Here is a 20,586-nt window from a genome sequence, read left to right as displayed (position 1 = left end):
TGAATAGTTCATGTTCTCACTAGATAGAACAGTAAACTATACAATCCAAGATTCCAAGGTCTGTTGGGCAATGAGAAGGTTTCTGATTAAATATTGGGGAAAATGAGTCTTAGGCAACATGCTGCTCTTGCATCAACCTAACAAGGTTTAATAGCAGCACCATGAAATCAAATTGTTTCCCAGAAATTAACTGAATTATAGAATGATGCATAAAATATTGTTAAAAATCCAAAAATGTTCTAAGTGCATTAAGGTAAAATTATAAAAATGCCTAATATTAGATAAAAAATTACTAGGCATGCAAAGAAATAATAAAATGCAACCACAATGAGGAGATAAGTCAAACCCAAAATGACACAAATGATGGAACTAGGAGAACAGGACATCACATCAGAAATTATAACTATAATCTAAGTGATGTGTGCATGTATGTGCCGCTACAATTTTGTACCACATTAAGATGTATGACTACAATACACTCATTAAAAAATAAAATAAACAGATATATTAGAGCTGAAAAATAGTGGAAGGAAAGATAAAGCCTGAGCAGTAGATATATGGACCATATAAAGAAGATACAGCAGAAATTCTTTGGTTAAATATTAATATAGTAGATATATAATAGAAGGGCTTAATGACTTAAATACATAAAAATAGAAAATAATCAAAATCAATCACAGGAAAAAAATGATGAATAAAAAATTAACATGGCTTCAGGAAGTGAAAGAATAACTTCCAGAAGCTTCAATGTATATAATTTAGGCCCACAAAAACAAGGGAGGCGTGCACTATTTAAAGAATGTTAAGTGGGGCATGGTGGCACATGCTTGTAATTCCAGTACTTGAAAGGCTTAAAGGGAGGATTGCAGGTTCGTGGCCAGCCCCAGCTACTAAGTGAGACCCTTTGCAACTTAGTGAGTCCCTGCTTCAAAATCAAGGATAAAAATAGGGCTGGGAATGTAGCTCAGAGTAGCATGCCCTTGTGCTTCATCACACACACACACACACACACACACACACACACACACACACACACACATTAGTCAATTTATTTTCTTCAAATTTGATGAAAAGTTCTTGACCAAGAATGCAAATTAATCCAACACACAAAGAATATAAAGATACTATACATGTAATCCAGTAACAAAAAGACAAATCTTTTAAGTCAGTACAGAAAATTCCAATTAACTACTGAGTACAAAGGATGGATAAGATAGAGACAATTGTCTCTAGAGACAATTCAAGGTTGGAAACAGAACAGCGACATCGTTACATAACATCTTCAAATGTAAACTTAAATCCTATACTAGAAAACAATATTTCAATATAAAGGAGAAAAAATGATTCTTTGAGACATATAATGCTATAGAAACTCATTACCAGCAGTTCTACATTATAAGATATTAAAGGAAGTGCATGAAGCAGAAGGATATTTAAGTAGCATAGAAATCTTGATTTATAACTTGGCACAGGCCTGTAATACCTGTATTTGGGAGGTGACATAGGAGGGTCTGGAGTTAAAGGACAGCCTCACCAGGTAATAAGACTCTCATCAACCTAGCAAGACCCTGTTTCCAGATCAGAAATAAAATTGAGCTGGGAGTAAAGCTCAAAGATAAAATGCCTCTGGGTTCAATCTCTAGTACCACACACACAAAAAGAAAGAAATCTAGATATAAAAGATAGAAGCCAGACAGATATGAATAGTAATTGTAAGAATGAATATAAATGTATGTTATTATTTAAAATGTTTTAAAGAAAAGTAACACTTAAAACAAAAGTATTTTTGTTTTATGCATTCTTAAAGTTTATAGCATATGTAAAAAAAATGTATAAAAACAACAGCAAAGATGAAAAACCAAAAAAAGATGATGGTGTTTAGGCTTCTTATACCTGAAATACTATAAAGTTTCTTAAAGGTAAACTATAATATATTAAGTGTATATCCTATAAACTTTGGAATTTTACCTTTATGTATTCATCTTCTTCTTATTTCAGTGGCTGGTACTATACCACAAGCATTCAGGAAGACTCTAAGTGGATACTCTGGATAAAAATAGAATTATGGTTTTTTTCATGGTTAAAAGCCTTCCAAGTTTGGTGGACCTTTCTCACTTGGACTATGTTGAATATATGGCTATTGAAAATGAGTATATATTAAGTCAATATGTAAGAGCTGTATTTACCATCTTCTTGTGCCAGTCTCTAATACATACCTCAGCCATTTTATAGTACCTTATCCTCTTAGTAATATTTATTTTTTGAAGGAAAATATCACACATCTCTATGAGAGTATATAATGGTAAATGGATACATTTATACAATGCAGAGTGGCCAAATCAGGGTATTAAGCATTTCTTTATCTTTAAGTAATTATATTAATGTGAGGAATTTTGGAATGTGTCATAGTATTTTAATTGTCAACTTACTGTGTTAATTAATTTGTCCTTTCCAGCTGCATTTGGTACCCCTTATTGAACTTTTTTCTGTCCTCCCAACATCTTGCTCTTCCAAGTCTTCAGTGACAATTATTTTATTCAATTTTTCTAGAAAATTAACTTTTCAGTGTCTACAAAGAATGAAAATATTTAATATGTGTTTCACTTTGGTCTGGCTTACTTTTTTTTTAAGATAATGACTTTAGTTCCATCCATGTTTTTGGTAAGACAGGATACACACACACACACACACACACACACACACACACACACACTATAATTTCTTTATGCAGTCATCCACTGGTAGATCCCTAGGTTGGATTCCATATTTTAGGTATTGTAAATAATATTTTGCTACGATAAACATGATAGTGCCAGTATTTTTTGGTATAATAATTTTATCTGCTTTAAGTATATCCAGCAGTGAAAATTCTGGGTCATATGGTAGTGCTGTTTTTAATTTTTTGAGTAATTTCCAAACTATTTTCTATAATGGCTATACTAATTTAAATTCTTACTAATAAGCCGGGGGGGGGGGGGGGAGTTGGCGGACGATTGTAATCCCCGCGCTTGGGAGGCAGAGACAGGAGGATTGTGCAGGTTCTAAGCCAGCTGCCCGCGCTGGCTTAGGAGACCCTGTTTCCAAATGTAAAAATAGGTCTGGGAGTGTAGCCCGGAGGTAGAAGGGCTTCCAGGAACCCCAGTACATCAATCAAACAATCAATCGATCAATAAATAAATATAAATTCTTACTAATAGGTTATATAATTTCTTTTGTTCTCTACATTTTCATCAACATTTGTAGTTTTTTTTTTTATATTTTTGATGATAGCTATTTTAACTGGTATGAGATACAAACTTGGTTTGTTTTTCTTTATTCTTTTATTGGTGCACTATAGTCTCAGATCCTAATGTAAATCATGCTGACCATAACATAAATGCACATAGCACTTGGTGCGACCTGGATGCCTCTAACTCCCCACTTCCCCATACAGAGAACTGAGACTGACATTATTATTTTAATATATGTGCACATAGATGATTGTAGTAATTCCTTCAGTCAACCTCATACTTCCTTCTCTTCTTCCCTTAGACCACCTACCTGGCTCCACTGAGGTTTCTTCTCCATTAACTGGAGTCCCTCTGGCATCCCCATTACTCCCTAGCTTCCATATATTTGGGAAAACACATGGTCCTTTACTTTCTGTAACTGGCTAATCTCACTTAACATAATGTTCTTCAGGTCCTGCCATTTTCTTGCGAATGAAATAATTTTGTTTTTCTTTATTTCTGAGTAGAATTCTATTGTGTGGATATCCTATAATTCTATAAAACCTTTGCAGAATAATTAAACCCAGTACTTCACAAGTTATTTCTTGAAATCTAGAGATAGAATTATTCTGAACTCCTTCTATGATGCCATTATCACCTTAATGCCAAAACCAAACAACTATCCATCAAGAAAATACAATTAAAGTTCAATATAATTAATGAATATAGACACAAAAATCTAAAGAAAGACTAGCTATTCGCATACAAATGACATAAAATCTGTACACCATGAGCAAGTTGGTTGCATCCTAGGAATGGAAGACTAATCCAACACAGGCAAATCAATACATTCTATTCACCACAAAAATAGAATTAAGGGAAAATCACATGATCATCTCATTAGATACTAAAACTTCACTCTGGTTTTGACTTGCATTTCCATCATGCTTAGTGAAGTCGAGCATTTTTTTCTACACTTGTTAACCATCTGTTTATCTTCTTTTAAGAACCATCTGTTTAGTTCTTGTACCCACTTTAATTGGATTATTTACTTTTTGATATTTAGCTTCTTGAGTACTATATTTACTTTAGATATCAATCCATTATTGAATGAATAATTTTCACATGTTTATTTTTTCTCATTCAATAGTCTGTCTCTCATTTCTGTTAATTATTTTATTTCCTGTAAAGTCACTTCTTAGTTTGATATGAAGCTATGTGTCTATTTCTACTTTTGTTTCTTGTATTTTGAGTTTTATCTAAAAAAAATTTTGCCTGCATCCATATTTTGAAGTGCTTTTCCTATGTTTTTTGATAATTTCAGGCATATATATACATATATATATATATATATATATATATATATATATATATACACACACACACAACCATTTGAAGTTGATTCTGTGTACTGTGAGAGAAATTGATATAGTTTCATTATTTTGCATATGTATATCCAATTTTTCCAGCATTGTTTATTAAAGAGACTGTTTTCTTCATTGCGTGTTCTTGGCACATTTGTCAAAAACTAGTTGGTGGTTTAAATGTGTAATGTTTTCTGGGTTCTCTATTTTGTAACATTAGTCTATGTATCTGTTTCTAGGCCAGATTAGTGTTGTTTTAGTTACTAGAGCTTTGTGTATATATATATATATATATATATATATATATATTAGAGCTATATATATATACTATATATACTAATATATATATATATATACTAGAGCTTTGTAAATATATATATACTATATATATTACTAGAGCTCTAGTAATATATATACTAGTATATATATATATACTAGTATATATATTACTAGAGCTCTAGTATATATATAGAGATACTATATATATTACTAGAGCTTTATAAATATGTATATATATATATTTGTAAATATATATACACACATATAAATTTGTGAACACATATTTATATGTTATATATCATATAAATGTTATATGTTATATGAATATATATGTATATATTTGTGAGCAGGTATATATGTACATATGTATATATATAATTTTTGTCCACACCCTGTCTTACTATTTCTCCTTCCTCGTGTATAATTTTATACATGTACATATAATTATTTAAACTATTTTATTTAAATGTTACATTCTTTATACTACTCACTGCTTTTTGTGATTTGATAGTTTCCTTTTATGCAAAGGTTTGAATATCTTCCCTCTCTCTTTTGTGTATCTATTCTTTTTTTAATTTTTATTGGTGCATTGTAGTCATACATCTTAATGGAATACGATATGGTGGAGACATGTGTATTTATCCTTATAGGTGAGTTTTGTATATTCATGTATTCATGATAGTTATGATTCAATTTTTTGTATTATAGGAATCCCTTGATAATTTTCTGTAGGCCTGGTCTGATGGTATGAATTTCCTAAGCTTTTACTTCTCTGGGATAGATTTTATTTCTTTCCATTTCCCCTAGTAATAATTTGGATAAATACAGTATTTATGGTTGGTATTTTTTAATTTCATTTCTTTTCATTTTATTTCTTTGAATATATTATCTTATTATATTTTGATCTCTAGCTTATACTGAGAAATCTCTTGTAAGTCTAGTGGATATTCATTTACATGTGGCTTCATCCTTTCTTCATGCTGTTCTTAGGATTATCTTATTTCATATTTTTGACATTTTTACTACATAATATGATAAAGTTTTATTTTAGTGGTATCTATTTGGGGTTCTTTGAGTTTCTTGTATTTGGATATCCATATCTCTTGAAAGATTTGAGATCTTTGTGGCTGCTATATTGTGATAAGGTGTTCAATACCTTTCTCTTTTCTTCAACTTTTCTAAGTCCCATTATGTGAATATTTTTTGATTAGTGGTACTTTTTAAGTCTTATAGAATTTCTTCATTCTTTTAACTCCTTCCTTTCTTCTTTCCCTCCAAGTGCATTCAAAAGCTTGGTCTTAGTGGGTCTGGTGACACATTCTTGTAATCCCAGTTCTTGGGAGGCTAAGACAGCAGGATCACAGGTTAGCGACCAACTTTGGCTATTTAGTTAGGGCCTCTGTAACTTAATGAGACTAATTTAGTATTCAAAATAAAGAATAAAAAATAAGACTGGAGGTAGAAGGCCCTGAGTTCAATCCCCAGTACCGAGGGGGGGGGCATACCTTTCCTCAAATTTAGAAATTCTTTATTTTAGTGTGTTATGGAAATGCTTTCTAATTTTTAGTTTATTTATTAACGTTTATAGTGCCATCATTCTGATACATGCTTTTGGTAAATTTTTTTCTTAACCAGAATTGTTTTTCACATTTCTTTGTACTTTCTATATCTCCTTACATCTCACTAAATTTCCTTAAGACCATAATTTTTAATTTTTCTTCCCAAATTTTATACATTTTCTTCAAATAATTCTTGTTTTCCTTTAGATATGTCCTATTTTACCTCATGTTTCTTGTGTCTCTACATGGATGTTTTATGAATCTGGTATAATGTTCGCCTCTTCCAATTTTTTAGAGTAGCATTTTTAGGAAAATATTTTGTTTAGATTGGATATAGTATTTTCATTGGGTAGATACTTTGCCTTTTGTTATAGGGGAGCTCACAAGTATAGTCTCTATGTGATAAGTTCATATTTGACTTGTGCCAGCAATGTCTGTGAGTACCTTAACAGACCAAACTGCAGCAATTTATGAAGGTAGTTACATGGCTTAGCAGAACATGTAAGCTTCCAAAACTTTGATTCCTCAGGCTCCACAGAGTCGAGCTCTGACAATTCTGAAGCTTATGATGGCAGGTGCCATAGTTTTGGTGGGGTAGGATGTGGGGAGGACTGTCTCCAGCTCTCTCAGAGCAAGCACGAGTGATTGCAAAGGTTGTGGCACCATCAGCTATGGTTCTCAACTCAAAGGTTGTAAAAGAGACCTTCTCCAGGACACTAGAGCCAGTCATAAGATGGGGTAGGACTCTCTCCTGGGCCTCAGGGACAAGCCTGGATCACATAAGCACCTACATTCCCAAGATCCTGACCACGAAAGAGACCCTTCCTAGAGCCTAGTAGGGGAGCCCAGGGGATACTGGGAATTAGGGCCACTTAAAGTAAGGCCACCAGTAGTTCTTAGAATTGCAGAGCATTACTGTTGCTCTTTCCAGATCTTGATGAACAGGTATAGATGAAGTGGGAATTTTGCACTAGCAGCTGTTGTCTTAGGTTTGTGGGAGGGGGGAAAATGATCCCTAATTTTCATCGGGCAAGCACAGGTGGGACTTGGCTTGTGACTACACGAGCAACTGGTTCTAACACTAAAGATGATGAGGAGTCTGTGTTATAGCAGTGAGGCACACACTGGCCTAAGGCTGCTGGCAGCATGGGCCAGCATGGTAGAAGATACTTCTCAGAGCATGCTACTGGCCCCCAAATCATGATAGCATCTATCACTGGTTGTTGAAATATTGCAGGTTCTGGGGGTTGGGGGAAGCTCAAAGTGAGTTTTTTGTTTTGTTTTGTTTTATTTGATCAGAGCATTTATACCAGCAGCTTCCTCAGTATGGATATTTAAAGCATCTGAAAACCATTTAATTTTCCTGCAGTTAAGACTGCTAGTCTGATGCTTTGATTGAGGTTGCTGGAACTTTCCTCCTTACCTTTACTCAGCAGTGTGGGGCAGGCCTTGATGGAAGAGTCTGTGTTGACCATAATTTTCTTTGCTCTTTTCTCTAGTTTATGTTCAAATTCTCCATCTCCCAGTGCTGTTTAGGGTTGTCATCATTTCCTTTCTGGTTTCCTTCATTCTCCTTCACTCACTCTCTTGGAAACACATTGTTTCATTTGTTGCCCTTTTTCTTCTGTGCAGTAGAGTTCTGTTCACACAAGTCCTCCAAGCCAAATTGGTTGATTCTTCTTCAATTTAACTTTGAAAATCAGACTTTCTTTCTACTTTACAAAGATGTCAAGTCTGCATGTATCATATAATTCGGCTCTTGATCACAAAGGTGTATAGATATTAAAGAATAATTAAAATATACCCCTATCAATTATCATTTACCTAGTTTTCTTAATTTTGAAATAGTGCATGAACATACTTCAGGTATACTTTCCCTGCTGCACACAGAAGAATTGTTTGAAGAAGGCCATATACTAAGAGCCAAAATAACACACAAATGGAATCTTTTTCATTTACATAGTTCTGTTTCTTACAAAAATAAATGGGTTACAAAATTGTGGTATACACACAATGAAATTTTACTCAGCCATAAAGAAGAATAAAGGGCACACTGACTCACAAGCCACTGACCAGGATCAACCACCTAACTCCAACTGCCTACAAGGAAATAAAAGCAAGCTCATGAAATATTTGTGGAGTGGAAACTGCTTCTACTGCACACTGTGACCATATGCATATTTAATATCAGACAGATATTTTCACATACTTATACAAAAACAATGACCAATACATACAATTGATAATACTTTCCCATGAAATTATTGAATACATTTTTGAATAAATTATTGAATAAATATTTAAATAAATATTCCAACTTCTTTTAGAACCCATAATTATGTCATTTGCAATGAATAAGAGCTCTGAATGCACATTACAGTCACAAGTTTTAAGTAGAACCCAAGGCAATATAAATTTGTATATTATGCAAATTTATAATTATAAATTTATGTATTAAAATTTACATTTTAATACAGAAAATCATAGAACTCACCATCCAAATATGGAAAGTGTGAAATTAATTACTAAAATTCTCCCATGCTCAAGAAATAATGATGCTGTAGTTTTAGAACTAATAAAACAATTTTTTTCAAAAATTATTGGCATATGATTTCAAAACTCTACAATTTTAGTTTGTTTTTTATTTTAAATAGTACGTGTAACTATACTTGAACACTGAATGTAACATTTGTTATCCATGTCTAACATAATGTCTGAAGGCTTGGTATCAGGATCATAGCCAACAAGTCAAAGAAATTAACATCTTTTGATCATGACCATTCACTTATTTTGTTCAGATGAGATGTCTCCAAATATAAAAATCTTTATTGAAAAGAAGATCAGGACTTAAGTGGAGCAAAATAACTTTGCTTTAATGCCACCACGGGCACCTTTTCTATCTCAAATTCAAAACTGAGGTTAATCTTCCAAAATACAAGTGAATTCTAGATATTAGTCCTCTATCAGAGGAGTAGCTAGCAAAGATTTCTCCCATTTTGTAGTCTTTCTTCAGACTCTTGGTGGTTTTCTTTGAGAAACAAATCTTTACTTTAATGCCATCCTATTCATTAATTCTTGTTTTAATTTTTTGAGCTTTGGGCATCTTGTTGAGGAAGTTTCTACCTGTAATTAAATGTTGTAATGTTAGACCTCTGCATTCCTATAGTAATTTCAAAGTCTCTGGTCTAATTTTTAGGTCTTTGATCCATTTTAAACTGACTTTTTTTTGCAGGGTAAGTTGTAGGGATTCAATTTTTCTACAAATAGAGGATCAATTTCCCCAACACTATTTGTTGAAAAGGTTGTCTTTTCAACGACTGGGTCCATCTACTGCCCATTTGAAACGTCACTGAAAGCTGATTCTTGACTCCTGCCTTTCGGCTGCTAGCCCATTTGAAGGGAAACTGCAAGGCTCACTGGCGCCTGGATTTTCACCATAAGCACCACGGTAGGCTGCTTCATAACCAGGGTCGTGTTTTCTTCTTTAACACCACTTTCTTTGCGTCCTCTAGTGCGAGCTGTAGGTCAATCGTATAGTGCACCTCCTGAAGGTCGGTGTTGCGCTCGCTGCCTTTCGGCTGGTCTCTCACGTCCTTCAGCTTCATGTATTAATGAACTTTGTCCTGGGTTCGGGGAAATTGAGCCAATGGAACACTGGATGAGGGCGTGACGGTGCAGGGTTTCTGTGTCTGGAATCTTGTGGGGTTAAAGCCCAAATTGCAAGTTCTTAACCTTTACTCCAAAGAATTCTTTACTAAAAATTTCATAAATACATTTTCCATTAAACACCGCTATTGGTGGCTGATATTTCGGTAATTTCTGTGCTAGAGTAGGTCCTTCTTCATGAAATTCTTTGCTGGAAAGATCTTTGCTGCCTGGAGTTATCCGTTCAACCATGTTGGTAAATCCGATACCGTGCTTCCCTGGTAAAGGCGATCATCCACGTGATTCAGCTGGACCTCACTCAGTGCTGACATAAGCAGGCACTCCCAAAAATGATTTCCGGGTCCGGGGTAATGATGCCCTTTGTAAGCAGGCATTAGTCCTGGATTAATGCCAATTATCACAATGTCTAAATTGAAGGTTAAAATTCAGGAAGAATCTTGGTCCAGAGCTCAGCTTCGGAAACGAAGAGGGGGCTGCAGACGGGCGGGCGATGGATGCAGATTCGCGGGGAGGCTCCGAGCTAGTGGTTTTCTCGCTGGCCATCGGGTCCCAGGATCTAGTCACCTTTCGCAGCCGCTGGGCCTCAGAGAGCAGACACCCGGCATGGCAACGGAGAACGTGGGGAGAAACCCTCTGTCAGGGCTTAGGTGAGATTTTAGGAGCAAGGTCAGAATACAATAGTCTTGAGGACTTGTAGCCAACCGTTGAACAGCCTGGAACATACATAGATCCTTATTTCTTCCAGAGGGTCTGCCTAGGTTGATCAGGGACTATTTACTGAGGCTGTATTTGAACCTGTGATTCTCCTGCCTCGGCCTCCCAAATACTGGGATTAAAAGCGATTGTATGTTTGGAAAATCCTTGGACACATTCTCTAGTAAGTGTCTGTCATAACAGAAAGGGTATTTTTTTTTCCACTTTCAAATGAGGAGATCTCTTGTAAAGCTACAATCGCTATCATCTCACAACAGCAAGAAGAAAACCACGCTTAATAATGGTGATCCTCAGCTCTGCCCAAGGGCTGCAGTTTCAACGCAGTGGTCAAGAAGTATAACCTCAGTTTGCCAACCGAAGTATTTTCTTAGTGCTTTACTCTAGTGACGTAACGATAGTACAAAACCATTATGTGCTAGAATCAACTGTATGAACCTGAGTAGTCTGGAGGGAAGAAGTAGGGGTTTTGTATACGAGTTTTTATATGTGAATTAGCCATCATTCCAACTTTTTGTATATTATACTTCACTTAGGAAGAAATACGTTTTCTTTTGGGAGTAATTTTATTTTATTTTCTAATTTTTTGTTTTTATTTTTTGGGGGGTCTGGGGATGGAACCCAGTGTGCGCCACCACACCCGGCTCTAATTTTAAAACACAAGAGTAAGACTATTTATAGTTGACTCTTGTTGGGCATAAACCTAGGTATGCCATTGTCCCTTTTATGCCTAAGAAGGGCACGCTAATAGAATCATTACTGCTAAAAAAAAAAAAAAAAAAAAAAAAAAAAAGACATGTGTTGCTTCTCATATCTGATGCTCACTCTACACGGAGTCTCATTTGCTAGCTTTTGGTGGTAACTGGGGTAGACTCAGGACTCCCTGAGTTGTGTTCACACTCAAGCCTCTTTCCTTTATTAGTTGTGTGAGTTGCTTTGTAGCGAATGGGAGCATGGCTTCACAGTGTAGCAAAGGCCAACGCAGCCAGTCCTCAAGGCCGTGTGCTCTGCCTTAGCCTCCTCACCCCTGTGTGTTTATCTTCTAGTAGGAAGAAACTGTTCTGCAGAGCTGGTAGGTTCCAGAAAATGCAGACCTTTTACATTTTGTCACTATATTTTACTTGAGAGGCATACATTTGATAGGGAAGCAACTGAATTCTTCTGTCTGTCTTTTATCACCTAATTGTATCTTCCTTAGCTATAAGTGTGTGGCATGGAAAGTGATAAGAAATGAACTTTTAGGCAGGGCGTGGTGGTGCGCACTTGTAATCCCCGCGCTTGGGAGGCGAAGACAGGAGGATCTCACAGGTTTGATGCCAGCTGTGCTGGCTCAAAGAGACCCTGTTTCCAAATAAAAAAGTATAAAAGTAGGTCTGGGAGTGTAACCCGGAGGTAGAAGGGTTTCCAGGAACCCCAGTACCACAGAAGAAGAAGAAGAAGAAGGAGGAGGAGGAGAAGAAGAAGAAGGAGGAGAAGGAGAAGGAGAAGGAGAAGGAGAAGGAGAAGGAGAAAGAGGAGGAGGAGGAGGAGGAGGAGGAGGAGGGGGGGGGGGAATAAAAGAAGAAAAGAAAAGAAAAAGGAAAAGAAATGAACTTTTAGGCTGAGCCACAAAGTGTTGGTGTTCTCATTTTAATTGGTGCTTAGTGTACGTGAGATGTACTAAAATCAATAATACAGAATTTTTCTTGCTAGAAAAACTTCTTGCTAGGTAAATCCAATAAGCCAATAATTAAAAAAAACTATTTCTATGCATCTTTGCTGTTTGTTACTGTGAACTAAGTGAAATTCATGGGAAGGTTGGTTTGAATTATGTACCTTTGTGATTTTCTAATGCATTTTCCATGGTGCTACAAATAGTCCAGACCCTAAAGTCTGGTGGATATTAAAGCTGGGTATTCAGAAATGCCATTAACATTCAAGTCCTAATCATTCCTGAATATTTTGACTTTACATGTATTCAGGGACCATGCTGTTTTAAAATATGATATATCTGTATGGTTTTTGTTACCCCCAGGAGCCAATATAGCCTGTTCTATTTATAAAAAAACACATTTTTGTTGTGAATCTTAACATGCTTTTTAGGTGTGGCAGTGATGTATTTTATTTTCCCCTAAGTTTAGGTCAAATTACGTAAAGGTCATTCACGTTACTTAAATGATGTACTGTACTGCTTTTTACATGAACGTTTTGTGCGGCTGCTTTGAAGTGCCTTGCATTAGAGATTGGGAGCAATTTAATTATTTTAACATGGGATTATATAAAGCATAATAGCTAGGTGATAACTGTTGTAGCTTTACAAGAGATTTCCTTTTTTCAGTGGAAAAAATACCCTTTCTGTTATGACAGACACTTAAGAGAATGGGTTTAAGGATTTTCCAAACATACAATCATGATTTTTGATGAAACATGACAGATGAATAGTAAATGTTGATATATCCTTTACATGACAGTATAAGACCTTTTTATTAAATAATATTGAAGCACTTAAAAAAAAGAAAAGGTTGTATTTTTTCCAAAGTATGTTTTTGGCACCTTTATTAAAAATCAATTGGCCATATGTGTGTAAATTTGTTTCCATATCTTCTATTCTGTGCCAGACCCTGTTTCCAAGTAAAATAAAAAAAATAGGTCTAGGAGAATAGCCCGGAGGTAGAAAAGCCCCTGAGTTCTACCTCCAGTATCACAAAAAGAAAAAGCTAGGCCAAGCGTGGTGGCGCACGCTTGTAATCCCCGTGCTTGGGAGGCTGAGACAGGAGGATCGCGCTGGTTTGGAGCCAGCCTTGCTGGCTTAAGAGACCCTGTTTCCACATAAAAATGTTAAAAAAATAGTTCTGGGAATGTAGCCCATGGGAGTGTATCCCGGAGGTAGAAGGACTTCCAGGAACCCCAGTACCACCAAAAAAAAAAAAAAAAAAAAAAAAAAAAGAAAAAGCTAAAATAAGAACATTGTAGTATTACATGCATAGCCATATTTATAACAGCATAGTTTATAACAGCCAAATTCTAGAACTAACCCACTTGTTCATCAACAGATGACAGTATCAAAAAATTATGGGATACATATACAATAGATTTCCACTCAGTAATAAAGAACAAAATTATGTCATTTGCATGAAAATGGATGGACCTGGAGAACATTATATTGAGTTTAGCCAGTAACAGTAAGTAAAGAATCCTGTGTTTTTACTCATATACAAAAGATAGGGAATAATTAGAGTATAAGAAGGACATTAGATAATGGAGTGAGAGAGCTGGTTCTTGGGGGAGGGAGAAAAGAATAATTAATGAAGGAAACATTTTCACTGACATTATTTACATATATAAGAATACTAATGCAATCTCAATGTTTTGTATGGAGAAGGGCAGTAGTGGGAAGAAGCCAAGGGGAAACTCAGCAAGTTCTGTATCATTTGAGACTATAATGCATCAAAAATATTATAAAAGAAAAAAATAATGTAAATCAAACAAAATGTCAAAGTGAGAGGTAAAGTTTGAAATCTCAATGAAATTTAGAATAGGTTCTCAGAAAACAAAACAAGATGACGAGAACATATAGAATATACATGTTTAAAAAATCAGCCGGGCGTGGTGGCGCACGCTTGTAATCTCCGCACTTGGGAGGCTGAGACAGGAGGATCGCGCTGGTTCGGAGCCAGCCTCACTGGCTTAAGAGACTCTGTTTCCAAATAAAAATAAAAATAAAAATAAATAGGTAGAAGGGCTTCCAGGAACCCCAGTACCACCAAAGAAAAGAAAAAAAGAAAAAAAATCAGGTGAAAAGCCAGGTATGGTGCCACATGCCTAGCATTTGGTGGGCTGAAACAGGAGGATCACAGGCTTAAAAAATCAGGTGGACACTCATAATTTAAAATAAGTGCAAACCATGCATAGTGGCACAGGGCTATAACCTGAATACATGGGATGCTGAGACAATAGAATCCCATATTCAAGACCAGCCGCAGAAATTTACCAAGACACTCAGCAACCTAACACAACTGTTTCAAAGTAAAAAATAAAAAGGGCTGGGAGTGTACCTCAGAGATAGAATGCTCCTGAATTTAATCTACATAACACAAAAGCAAACAAACAAACAAACAAACAAACAAACAAATGCAAACTCCTTTATAAGTCCAATTTTATGTTCAAATGAGACTTTAGGGAAAAATTACTTGACCAAAATGGTGCTGTCTACGATAATATCTCATAACCTTGCAAATGAATAAAATTCAAACTTTTTTTTATCCAGGTTGGACTGCCTTCAAGAAATTGTGTCTACAGAGTAGTGTAAGGGTTGAGGGAGGATTGAAAGGAGAAAATGGTTCCAGTAATACTATGGCAATATGTTAAGGTGTTACTACCAACTTTACATGTGTGGAATTTACATATGAGGAAGGAGGAAGGGAGAGTGGGGTGGGATATGGAGAGAATATGGCAAGAGCCGTGAACATGTATGTCTTTTATCACATTGAACCTCACTGTGTTGTATAATAGCAACACACTAATAAAATGACTAAAAAATAAATTGGATCTTTTTTCATAAGATGTTTAATGATATAGCCGAATAGGAAATAGAATGTGAGAGGTCTATCCCCAGAAATGAGGTAAAGTTTGTTTTTATAGGAGATTAGGGTCTCATTCTAAACTCAAACATAGAAAACATTTAATTATATCCAATCCATCTGAGAAATTGCCAACACAAAAAATTTTGCTTTAAATGGGAAAGTATATTAAAGAAAGAAAAATAAATATGTCTCTATAGTGTATATATTACAGACCTAGACAAGAGGAACTCAACCATTCTGGAGAACAGATTAAAATATGCCCATAAATTTCAGCATGCTTATAAAAAGCAATTAATATGTTACAGTCCTTGATGTAGTTAGGATTTTTATTATTATCCTGAAAGTTTTACAGTACAGTTGTGACCAGTAAAATTTGGACTGAATCTATCTATTCTGGTACACATTCTGTTTATTTTAAAATACTTAATTTTATTTCAGTTTAGAGGCAAATAATCAGGAAATGTTTGCTCATTTCTGAAATTTGCCAATTTTGTGAGCTATTTCAAATAAATATTTGATCACTTCTTTATATCAAAACAGATTTGATCCCAAAGCAACAGGATTTATATTAAAGAAATAATCCAACTCACACAAGGTCAGGGGCTAACCTTATATAAAGTTTTCTTTAATTATTAATGAATGAAAGAATCACATCATGAGATGGCTTTTTACTTATGTTCAGAATCCCCCAAATATCCAATGTTAATTTCTTTATGCCACCACTTTTCCTTGGACTACTTCTCTATCTCAACACCCAACACAATGAAGACTGCTTACATTCACTCTTACCCTTTAAAGTTAGGGAGTTCTTGGGAGCATGACTGGCTTATTGTTTATTTTTATATCTCCTATACATTGCATATTCCAGGGCATATAGCGATAACTCAGTTACATTATCTTGAAATGAATCAATGTACTGATGGTGATGCTCCAGAATCAACCATCTGAATGACCTATGTTCAGGCAGAAATGAACCTGCGACTCACTGAACTCCAGACTGATTAGGTCCTTTGCATCCATTTCACGTTTGGAAGGGTAATGGCAAATCTATAATTACTCTAGTCAATAACACACTGTTCCTGCCACACTGCAGAAGCAGGGAGAGAGAGACAGACTCTTATTGACATATTGTTTCTGTGAGCAATTATGCTTCCTTTTCTGTTTCCGATGGCCACAGTGAGTTGACAATAAATAAAAAGCAGATGGTTCTAGAAAAAAGAGTTTGGACATTTGATTGTCTTTTTAATAGAAAGGCTGGCTCTTGTGTTAATGCAACATTTTTCAAGCTATTTTTGTTAATATCATGGTGTATTTGGAGTTCAAAGGGGTTATATTAGGAGATGCTGAAATTGTAGATTAAAGTGAAGAAATGGTAGCCTACTTTATAACTGGGGCACCTCAAATTTAGATGTTAGAAAATATGTGAAAGAATTGATTTTTTAAAAAAATTATTGATTTCTTGACAAGTTCTCTGCTTATTTAATTTTAAAATATCAAATAGGACCTATCTCTCCACACATTTTAATAAGTTTCTCACTTTACTCAAATACATTAAAATATTCGACATCTAAAGAAAAATTGCCTTGATTATGTAGATAGGCTCCTATCTAAATTATCTAAATAGCCATATATTTTTCTGAATGTTGTGTAAATTATCTGTGATAGCAATAAAAAATCTGAAAATCAGTGTTATATGCATTTAGATGTAGAAATGGAAATGTAAAACTATTAAGTAATTCCAGATCACATCTGTAAGTTGGTAAGTCAGTTCATTTAATTCCTTTATTTTTTTTCTTCTATTCAATGTTATGTCTATAAGCTCTGATATATTTTAAAGTTATTAAAGTGATCATTTAACTGATAAAGCATTTTACTAATGAGTTGCAATATGTCCTTCTTTATTTATATTCACAAAATATGATCTATTTATGCTTATTAGTATTTCATAAACAAAAGACCACAATGGCCATACTAAAGCCATTGACTTTACCCACTCTAGGCTTTTTCAATCCTGCAAGTTAGATTCATCATGCTTCAAAAAACAAGTATAAAAACGAGACAATTATAACTGTTGCTATGTGAATATAAGACTGGAAAATGGGAGAGGAGAAAATTCAAGTATAAATTGAATCATCCGTTGTGTTAACTTTCCATAGCTTTAACAAGATACCTGAGAAAAATAAACTTATAAGGTAGAAAACTTATTTCAGCTCAAGATTTCCAAGATCTTAGTCCATGATTACTTAGCTACACTGCTTTGGGTCTGTGGTGGCAGAGAACGTCATAGCTAAAGTATATGGTGAAGAAGGCAGTTCCCTCACTTCATCCAAGAAGCAAAGAGGGAGGAAAAAGCCAGGGTCCCAGTAACCACTTCAAGGGAAGGTCCAACCCCAACTTCACTCCTAGGTTCCTACTCCTAAAGGTTCTATCAGCTCTCAACTTCACCACAAGCTGGTGACCAAACCTATAAATCACGTGACCTTTGGGAACATTTAAGATCCAAATCGTAACACTTAAGGACTGTCAAAATCTATACACATTGAAATAACAGTATCAGTGAAACAAACTCTGATTTTAATACGGCAAAAATGTAAAGTGGAGTTCTAGTCCAGAGAAAAATGACAGAAGAGGCAAGTGACAGGCAGCATAGATTAGAGGATTCTGTGAGAATTGTCTAAGAGAAAAGAATCTTGTTAAGTATTGAAGTTATCCAGGTTATCACATGGTTCTTGCTATTGTTTACTCATAACAAAGATGCTAGAGGTAGTGACACACTATAATAATTATATGCAAATGTATTTCTAGCATCCTTAATAATTTCTTAGGTGATTTTTACAGACATAATCATTTTAGTCCCTTTCCTTTCTCAACTTAAAATTCTAACAAGATAATCTGTGGCATTGCCCTACATTTATCATTGTCTTCACACCTACAGCCATCACCTGTGAGTTATGAAAGAACATCAAGAATTTAGCAGCAATTTTATATACATATTTTTATAATTATCTGGTGTTTTGGAGCAATGTGATAATGGACACAGTCAATATGAACTTGCTTTTGTTTTTGGTTTTTTGTTTTTTTTTTGGTGGTACTGGGGTTCCTGAAAGCCCTTCTACCTCCAGGCTATACTCCCAGACCTACTTTTTATATTTTTATTTGGAAACAGGGTCTCTTAAGCCAGTGCAGCTGGCTTCTAACTTGGGCAGTTCTCCTGTCTCTGCCTCCCAAGTGCAGGGATTACAAGCGTGCGCCACCACGCCCGGCTTGATTTTCTTAATATGAGATGGATGAAGGAAAAACTGTGTTTTAGGCAATCAAAAAATCCTTTCTTTCTGTTTTGGTATTGGAGCCTAACCTCACGAGCATTGTACTTTGAACTATAACCCTAGTTCTATTTTATTTTTTTATTTTTTTTATTTTTTTATATAACAATTTTTTATTGAACATAAATAGTATACATTTACACTATATTTGGTGCCCTCTCCCCCCCCACCACCATTTTCCCTTCCCCCCTCCCGCCAATGGTTGTCCAGGTTAACCATGTCTTATTCATAATTTTACACATGTTCAAGTGTAGACCCTTATTAATCAAGACCGGCCTTCCTCCTCTCCTATCTTACCATCCAAACTTAGCTAGTATTTCCCCTTCAATATCTGGAGTCCCACTGGTATCCTTTGTGTTTCCTAGTTTGGGCATATTAGAGGAAACATATGTATCTTCTTCTGTGCTTGGCTGATCTCACTTAACATAATGTTCTCCAGGGCTTTCCATCTTCTTGCAAATGATATAATTTTGTTCTTCTTTATGGCTGAATAGAATTCCATTGTGTGTATTTCCCACAGTTTTGCTATCCATTCATCTGTTGATGGTGATCTGGGTTGGTTCCATATTTTGGCTATTACAAATTGTGCTGCTATGAACATAGGTATGCATATGTTGCTGTAGTTCTCTGAATTCAAACCCTTTGGAAAGATACCCAGGAGTGGTATAGCTGGATCATATGGTGGATCTATCCCCACCTTTCTTAGGAATCTCCACACAGATCTCCATAGTGGTTGAACTAGTTTGCATTCCCACCAAGAGTGTAAAAGAGTTCCTCTTTCCCCACATCCTCGCCAGCATTTGTTGTTATTTGACTTCTTTATGCTTGCTACTCTGACTGGGGTTAGATGGAATCTCAGTGTAGTTTTGATTTGCATCTCCCTGATGGCCAGTGATGAAGAACATCTTTTCATGTATCTATTGGCCCTTTGTATCTCTTCTTTTGTGAAGTGTCTATTTAGTTCATTTGCCCATTTCTTGATTGGGTTGTTTGTTTTGCTAGTGTAGAGTCTTTTGAACTCTTTGTATACTCTGGATATTAGCCCCCTATCAGAATGGTGGCTGGTAAAATCCTTTCCCATTCTGTAGGCTTCCTCTTTAAGTTATTGATAGTTTCCTTTGATGAGAAGAAACTTTTTAGTTTGATGTTATCCCACTTGTTTATTCTTGCTTTAATTTCCTGAGCTTTGGAGGTTTTATTGAGAAAGTTACTGCCTGTGCCAATATGTTGTAGTGTTGAACCTATGCTCTCCTCTACTAGCTTCACAGTCTCAGGTCTAATTTCTAAGTCTTTGATCCATCTTGAGTTGATTCCTGTGTTTGGTGAGATATAGGGGTTTAGATTCATCTTTTTACAAATGGTTAGCCAGTTCTCCCAGCACCACTTGTTGAAAAGGCTGTCTTTTCTCCAGCGTATGTGTTTGGCCCCTTTGTCAAAGATTAATTGACTAAAGATGTGTGGGTTTGTTTCTGTATCTTCTATTCTAATCCACTGGTCAGTATATCTGTTTTTGTGCCAGTACCATGCTAGCCCTTTCCTTTCTCAACTTAAAATTCTAACAAGATAATCTGTGGCATTGCCCTACCTTTATCATTGTCTTCACACCTACAGCCATCACCTGTGAGTTATTAAAGAACATCAAGAATTTAGCAGCAATTTTATATACATATTTTTATAATTATCTGGTGTTTTGGAGCAATGTGATAATGGACACAGTCAATATGAACTTGCTTTTGTTTTTGGTTTTTTTTTTTTTTTTTTTGGTGGTACTGGGGTTCCTGAAAGCCCTTCTACCTCCAGGCTACACTCCCAGACCTACTTTTTATATTTTTATTTGGAAGCAGGGTCTCTTAAGCCAGTGCAGCTGGCTTCTAACTTGGGCAGTTCTCCTGTCTCTGCCTCCCAAGTGCAGG

The 20,586-nt window shown here is 35.4% G+C and overlaps 1 pseudogene across 1 annotated transcript; it reads right to left on the bottom strand.

Annotated features, from left to right (window-relative positions):
- Nucleotides 1-9,738: 9,738 nt before the first annotated feature.
- LOC308259075 (G/T mismatch-specific thymine DNA glycosylase-like) lies at nt 9,739-10,534 on the bottom strand (annotated as a pseudogene). The gene has a single exon. The product of its transcript is annotated as a G/T mismatch-specific thymine DNA glycosylase-like (transcript).
- Nucleotides 10,535-20,586: the final 10,052 nt, after the last annotated feature.

This window comes from Muscardinus avellanarius (genome assembly GCF_963383645.1).
Source record: "Muscardinus avellanarius genome assembly, chromosome: 2".
Lineage (NCBI taxonomy): Eukaryota > Metazoa > Chordata > Mammalia > Rodentia > Gliridae > Muscardinus > Muscardinus avellanarius.
Note: the sequence above shows the minus strand (reverse complement) of the source record. Positions and strands in the feature narration are given on the sequence as shown.